Consider the following 8,149-nt stretch of genomic DNA (forward strand, 5'->3'; position numbering starts at 1 on the left):
CCTTGACCCAGGCAGGTCAAGCCTGGCCTCTGGGTCACAGCTCTTTGAATATGGAGCAGGTCATCAGGAGGCAGGACAGTGTGACCATCTGTTTTGCTGGCCTCTCTGGGTTCCAGACTATCTTCTGCATCTGGATCTCCAGCTTTCCTGGCTGGAGCCTCCTAGTTCTTTTCACGAACTCTCTCCCTCTGTTTTATTTTTGCCAAGATGATTTCTGATGCACACCACTAAGAAACCTGAATAACATGCTGTGTGAGAGAAATTTAACAACAATTTTCTTTCATATGTGAAAAAAAAGTATATAGAAACAAAGGAGGTACCTAACATTTGTGAGTTTCTTTTTTTTTTTTGAGAGAGAGAGAGAGCGAGAGAGAGAGAGAGAATTTTTAAAATACATGTTTTAGTTTTCAGCGGACACAACATCTTTGTTTGTATGTGGTGCTGAGGATTGAACCCGGGCCGCACACATGCCAGGCGAGCGCACTACCCTTGAGCCACATCCCCAGGCCATTGTGAGTTTCTTATTAGATTCTAGGCATAGAATCTCCATGTTCTACAAGATTTCTCATTTAATCCTAATACGGACACTTAGGCCTTGTGAGTATAAGTAACTCCTCTGAGGTCAGGTAGCTAGTAAAAGACAGCACTCGCATTTGAACTTAGGTCATCCGACTCCAAAGTGATCAAGTCTGCACCATAAAAGGGTTTGAAGACACCAGAGGTTTGAGATGAGGCAGTGTTTGTATCACCTTCTGCCATTTACTGCTGTATGTATGTGCATACCTGGTATGCCAAAGTGTTTGAATAATGTTCAGTATCTGAGCACACTTAACAATGGCATTTTTATACACAGTTTGGAAACAAAAACAGGTTTCTACAGGTGAAAACGGGAAATGGACTGAGTGAAGAGACCCAGGATGTGCCAGTGAAGTGGAAAGTGAAGGCCCTCAGAAGTGAGCTTTGCATGTGTGCTCAGAGTACGTGCCTGTGCATACTTCCAGGGGAGGCAAGCAGTGTGTGCTGAAGAGCTCAGCCAGAGGGAATCACAGAAGACAGGCACCTTGTCTACCATTCCAGGAGCTGGAAGTCGGCGTAGCATCCTACATGCCTACTTTATACCCAAAGAGCTACAGGTGGTCTATCCTGAGTCTTCCTGCATGAGTGGGGCTGCAAGTCATCCCCTAAATTAGTGTGTGCCCCTCCCAAATGCACATTATTACCAAAATGATGGAGGTAACAAGCTTTAAGGGTTTAAGGGTATACCTACTGATTCAAAGCATGCAGCCTAAGGTAGGGAGCTGGGAGGAGGGTGGGGCAATATTATTTTGCCATATTGATGGAGGGTAGTAGAGTGTGACACCCAGAATCCCGTGTTCTTCCAAGTGTGGTTTTTGAATTTCCAACACCAGAATCACGTTATCAGGCCCACTTAGAAGTCAAATTCCCAGGCTTTACTATAACTGATGAGATCTGATATGCCAGACAGGCCTGGAAATCTGCCTTCCCCAAGTGCTTTTGATGCACATTAATGTTTAAGAAGCAATGTCTAACCTCTTGGGAAGCTGTGGAATTAATGTTTTCAAATGTACCAACCCTCTGGCTAAGCTCCAGTTGTCCATTTGTCCTTGCCACATAGGACAGGACCCTAAATAGAGAGTGGCTCATCTTGACACTTTCTCCTGCAACTGGAAACCAACATGTCAGAACAAGTCCTATGTGGGACCAGACCAGAATTCCCAGGAAGCCACAGCTAGAGTTGTGTCTGGTGGGGAGGCAGGTGGGCTAACAGGCTGCTCCCTCAAAACTGTACATTTTAGAACAGAATTGGGACACAGGGAAAGGGAAGTGAACCAGTGCAAGGAGACATGCTGGTAGCTGGTAGCAACCACATAGTTATAAATACAATGCCACTGAATCCTTTAAAACACAGTCTTCTTGCAGACACAGGCATGCACGCACACGAATCCTGCTAACACAGGTCTTTATAAAGCACACGCATAGAATCACATTTCCACTGCTCCTCTCCAATCTTGTGTTCCAGGAGGAATACAGGCAGTGTGCCTCAAGAACAGATGCCATGCTTCTCATCTAAGTTGGGTTCATCTTTCCTTCCTTGTGCTACTTCCCATCCCCCAAACCTTCAAAACCATCCTCAATTATAAGGTTAAAGAAACTAAATTAAACAAAAGAAATTTAAAAATGGAGGCTCTATGCTGAAAATGGAAACATTTTTTATTAATCTGGAAGCCCTTTCATGTTGAGGAAAAAAATTGTTTCGTTTTTTAAAAAGCAAATATAAAGTGCATGATGCCACCCCATCCCCAAAATATGAACTGGCAAGAACAGTGGTGAGTATATAATAAGTAAAAGACTAGAGAACATGCTGAGAAGTCGGCTTGCGGCAGATCTAATCCAAGAGCCGGCTGCTTCCGGCTTCAGTCCAACTGCAGCAGGGCTGGATGCTGGGTGGGTGCTGGGCTGGGTACTTCTGTGTTCCATCCTGAGGCCAGACGCCGCCCCCCCCCAGCAGTGGGATAGCCTCGCCTGCCTCAGCTCTCCCCAAGAGTCCATCGAAGGATAGTGTGAAGAAAAAAAGAGTAGAACATAAAAGAATATTTACAATATGGACTCAAATGTCAAAAAGTGCATTTAAAAGAGACAAAGGAACAATAAAAGAGTAACAATAGCCATCTCTGGGTAAGACCGTCACCAATTTACATTTTCTTCTTTATGATTTCTATGTACTGTACTAAGTTCATTGCTGGTCAGAAGATAGGCTTCTGCAAAATTGACTGAGTAGGACGACCCCGGAGGAAGGAGAGAAGCAGGGAGAAGGGGGACAGGTGTTTGTCAGGTCTGTATTTTCAGCCGCCCAAAAAGCCCCCAGATGTACACCTGCTCTCCTGATGTTTCAATTGTGCTCAGTTAATCAGGTTAATTGTGAGCAGCGGGCCCGGGGAGCCCTTACCAAGGGAGAGTTCCAACTGTAATCTCTCTGTAATTTGAGCAAGAGATGAAGTGCGGCTGCTTCCTTTAGGAGCCCTGTTTTCTCCTTTGCTTCTGTTTTTGTTTAGATGTGAGCATCTTCTGGAGACCTGAATAGCATTAATGGCCCCCAAAATGAGCAGCAGAGCAATTCTGATTCCAATGGGCAAGCCGGGCTCTAGGTCCAAGGGACCATGCTGGAGTTGTGAGGGGGGACTCTCTCACACGTGTTGGTGCAGTACCCCTCCCCCAGTTCGGGGTGCCCTACACATGGAGAGAATCATCATAAATTTCTTTAATTACAAACTATTCCAGGTTATTCACCTTCCTTTTCCTCATCTTTCTGTTGCCTAAGTTCATCCATTCTCCACACACAAAAGTGTCCATTATATCTAGAAATTCAAGATAGGCATTCAAAGGTGAATGAACTACATCCTCCTACTCAAAGAGCTAACAATCAAGTTGTATCCATACGCACGGGGAAGGGCAAACACGAGGCCTTTCAATATGATGTGTGACAGGGTCTGGTAGGACATGTACCAGATGTAATGTAGAAACAAGAGATGGAGAGGGATCGATTATCCATCAATAGTGCTGGTCAGAGATATCTTCACGTAAAGGTGACCCTGAGAAAGGGACAAGGAGGTCCCACAGAGGTGCAAGGAACAGGCGAGTGAGAGCAGGACCTGCTGCCTGGAGCTGGGGTCCACAAGGCGCAGAGCCGGTCATGAGCTGGGCAGGTAGGCTGGGGACCCACAGGGGAGACCAAGCCACCAGGTGTGGACTTAACTCCACAGGCAAAGAACGCCCCCCTGAGGATTTCTAAGCAGAACATCAGACCTGTATTGGGGCAGTTTATCTGGCTGCAGAGTGTAGCAGGAGTTAGAAAAGAAACCAACCGAGGCCACTCCCCTGGGAAAGTTTCTCACCAGATCCCTAGAAGGTCCCAGCATGGAACGACACTATGGGACAGCACCAGCAAGGACCAACAGACTCCACAGGGAGACAACAGGCAGAATCCACAGACCCGGCAAGAGTTGCATGTATAGCCTGAGCAAGCAGGAGGGTCCTCCACACTGCAGAGCACAGCCGTGTGTTCAGGCGGTGTCTAGAAGGTAGCTGGAGATCCCCCTCTGCTTTGGCACAGCATTTGGTAGTAAAAAGAGCATCCGTAAGGAGTAGATTGGTGTGTGAACGTTGAAGCAGGGGGTGCTTAGAGCTCAAGGTCACTCGTGTGTGGTGTGGCCTCAGTTTCCCCTTTGCAAACCGGCAAAACCACAGAATCCGTTTCATGGGGTTGCACGAGGAGGAGATGAAATGACCCTCCAGGAGCCTTTAGCAAAGAATCCCACACAGTACCTTGTCATGAATGTATCCTATCATCAGCGCCACCATCATCACAGGATGGAGGACCCACAGTGAACAATGTCAGGACCTTAACTCAAACCAGCATCAGGAAAAGACTAGGACATATTTTACATGAACACACTGGTTTTCTCTGGTGATTTTCATAACATTTGGCTAGAAATTACACCTTACACTTCATGTTAAAAAAAAAAAAAAAAGTGGAAGCCGTCCAAGCCTCCAGTGGCTTCGCCCCATATAGGTAAACTCTAAGTCCTTATGGTGGTCTTGTAGGCCCTATAGGACTTGGCCCCCACTCCCTCCCTAACAGCCTCTCTACCTTCACCCTACCCAGTTACCCGGGTCGCTCGCCTCGCTGCACGTGCGGGGTGTGCTCCCACCGCAGAGCTCTGGACTTGCTGTCCCCTGTCTGAATGCTCTTCCTCCCACATCTTCATGGTTTGCCTCCTCATTCCAGTCTTTGCTCAGATTTCGTTTCCTCATAGATGGTCTTTTCTGACCACCCTAAAACTGCACAGTCCCTCTGCTTCTATTCCCTTATCCTACATTAGTTTTCCTTACTCAACTTGTGCTATCAGATGACCTGACATCTTGGTAGGGGTAGGGCTGTGTATGTCTTTATTGTCTGTTTTCCTCATGAGAAGCTTTCTTCGATCCACCTCCTCTTGTGCTTCAGGTAGCCTCGTACTCAGCAGGCTCTTACTAAATACACACTGGTTAGCTGAGTGCCTTCCTGCCAGAACGGTGCTCTTTCCTTGGTCTCCTGCACTTCTCACTTCTTAGAATGCCCCCCCCCCTTATTCACATTTACTGGTCTTCCTTCTTTGACTTCTAAATGCTAGTGTTCCTCGGAACTCCATCCTGGATCCTTGTTCTCCTCTCCAATCTCTCCTTAGGTGATCTCATCCATTTCCACGAATTTAAATATCATCTTTATGTGGCTTACTTCCAGATTCCCTCTCCAGCCAGAGCTTCAGCTGACATGGCTGGCTGCCTGCTTGACATCTCCACTTGAATACACAGTAGACATCCAGAAGTCAACATGACCAAGGGAACTCTGCGTCCCAGCCTCCCACACACCCCAACAAACCCCGCCAACCTTTATGATTTCTGAATCGGAGAGCTGATTTGGTTGGAAAGTGGGGAAAGCTCTTCTGTTTATGTAGAATTATGTTTATGTAGATTTCTTTAAATGAATTGTACCAAAGAAGGAGAGGAGCAGATACCAGAAATTATGGGGAAGGTTTGGGCCTTCCTTGGCATTAGCTGCCCCCCTCTGTCCCTCTTAGGAAAAGCATCACTTGCCATTGAGTTACTCAAACCCAAACCCCGGGATCCCTCCTTTCTCTCTCTTACACACTCCTCGTGTGAGCTCATTCTCTCTTTCCCTGAGATGCCCTTTGAGCCCTCCCTCGCCTCTCCACATCTGCTGTGGTTTCTCTGTCCTAAGTCACCATCGTCCGCCACCTGGACTCTTGAGGAAGCCTCCTAACAGTCTCACTGTGCACATCCATCCTGCTGTGAGCCCTTCTTCAACAACAAAACTGCAAACCACACATTGATATGGCTTTAAAAACCTTACAGTAGGTTTCAAATGCTCTCAGCATAGAAAATAAGTACATGATGTAATGCTTGTATCAGCCCGATTCAGCCATTCTGCAGTGGGCACATATTTCAAAGAATGTTGTACGTAGTAAATTGTCAATCAAAAACAAATGATAAATACACAAAATAAAACCCTTAAATGGCAACGGTTTTATTTAGAGCTGTAGTGGAACCACTCCTAGTGGCCACTCTGAATCCTGTTGATTTCTCCAACCTCAGCATGCACCAGTCTTCTACCTCAAGGACACACCCAGCTATTTGTCACCTGAGCCTTTACCTATACTGTTCCCTCTGTTCAGAATGCTCCTCTCTCCGTTCCTTTCTATCCTACCTTGTTCTAAAGGTCACCTGCTCTGCAGGGAGATCTCCCTTGACCACCTATCATCTAAAATTTAGTAGTTTAGTCTAAATACTGTTTTAAGATTAAAATAGGAAGGGAGTTATCTTGATGAAGTAACAGGGAACAGATTTATCCAGCAGCCTGACACTAAAACCCTGGTCGAATACATATGAAACAATTTTTTCAGAGAGGGTACATCAGGGAACAGATGGGAAAACAAGGTGAGCCTGTGGTTGTCCCAGGTTGCTGCCAGGGGAGAGCCCCAGGATGTGGTATCAGGAAGGGCAGCCTGGGCAGAGCCAGGGGACTCCTGGGGTTGAGGGGATGGGCTCAGGTGTCCTGGTTGGACCCAGTGGCAAGAGTGTGTGGGCAGACTACCAGAAAGATAGAAAGGGAGAAACAGAGCCCGGGAGCTCTGGTGAGACTCCCTCCTCGCTGTAGCTGAAGCTGAATGCTGATCATCGCCGGTGTGGGCGGGAACCATGGTGCCAGGGAAAGGACTGGGAGAAAGGATTGGGGGTGGGGGGGGCAGTCTCTGGATTCACACAGGGCTGGAAATAGTTTGTTTCCCATCAGCCAAAATGGAGAAATCTCCAGACTCATGAGTCCTCAGGTGGAGTCCTCAGAAGGGTGCAGTATCAATAGAGGAGGAAATCAGTCCTAGTGGTTGCTCCGATCTCACATAAGAAACCACAAAAGCAAGTTTCAAAAGAAGCAAAACAGCCTTAAACTGTTTATGAGTACCAAACTGTGACTCAGAACAAAGCACAAGGATATTTATAAGAATACAGAAATACGCAGCATTTAAAAGGTTAAGTTTACAGGAGTAGCATCCCATCAGATACTTCCAGACATGCACACAGAGAAGCAAGACAACGCAGACCAGAAGAAGAAAGTCAGCCAGTAGAAAGAGACAGACCAGAAATGACTCAGATGACATAAACCAGCAAAGAAGATTAAAGGTTACTATCTATCTTCCATTTCTCTATGCAATATGGTCTCTCTTTTCTACCTTTTTTAACATGGAATATAGTTATAAGGTTTAATATGATTATAATAACTATGTGTGTGGTTCAGTTAACTTTTAATGATGAAAACTATAAACAATCTGATGAGAAAATACATTGGATAGTGTTAATAGCAGATTAGACATAGAAGGAAATATAAGGAAAGTATATAAACAAACAAACAAAAAAAACCTAAAGGAAAATGAACAGCATCATGAACTGTGGGCAGCCTCAAGCAACACAGGGGAGGTGAGGAAACTTGGGAGATGGATATGTTTATTATCTTGATGGCAGTAACAGTTCCAGGTGTATACATGTATACATGTGTCATCAAACTCCAACAACAACACTTTCAATATACTCAGTTGGTTATACTTCAATTATGTCTCAATATTGATATTATTAAAAACCTAAAACCAAACAGACCTAAAACTAAAATCTTGTATGACATTGACAAGGCGTGACAGGGACAGCATGATGGGGGAGCAGGAGAAGAGGAGATGGAGAGGGAGAAGTATTAATTTTCTAAGCTTCTTGCCTGCTTGGGAACGGGGAGTATGGATACCTATAGAAGTTGTGATAAGAGTGTATGTTTTAAAACAAGAACCTTAAAACTTAATGGGTAAGGAAAGAATGAAGAGCAATAAGATGTGAACTTCAGAACCAGTGGAAGAGAAAGTAGAGAAAAATTGATTGATCCAACTAGTGTAAAAGAGAGAAAATAAGCCACAAACATAGTGTAGACATTGAAAAGAAAGGATACACTTTTTATTCAAAAAACTAGAAAAGAATTACAAAACAGCCTGAGGTGAGTAGAGACAAGAGAGTAATAAGCTTAAAAGTGGAA

This window comes from Ictidomys tridecemlineatus, chromosome 10 (assembly GCF_052094955.1).
Source record: "Ictidomys tridecemlineatus isolate mIctTri1 chromosome 10, mIctTri1.hap1, whole genome shotgun sequence".
NCBI classification, from domain to species: Eukaryota; Metazoa; Chordata; class Mammalia; order Rodentia; family Sciuridae; genus Ictidomys; species Ictidomys tridecemlineatus.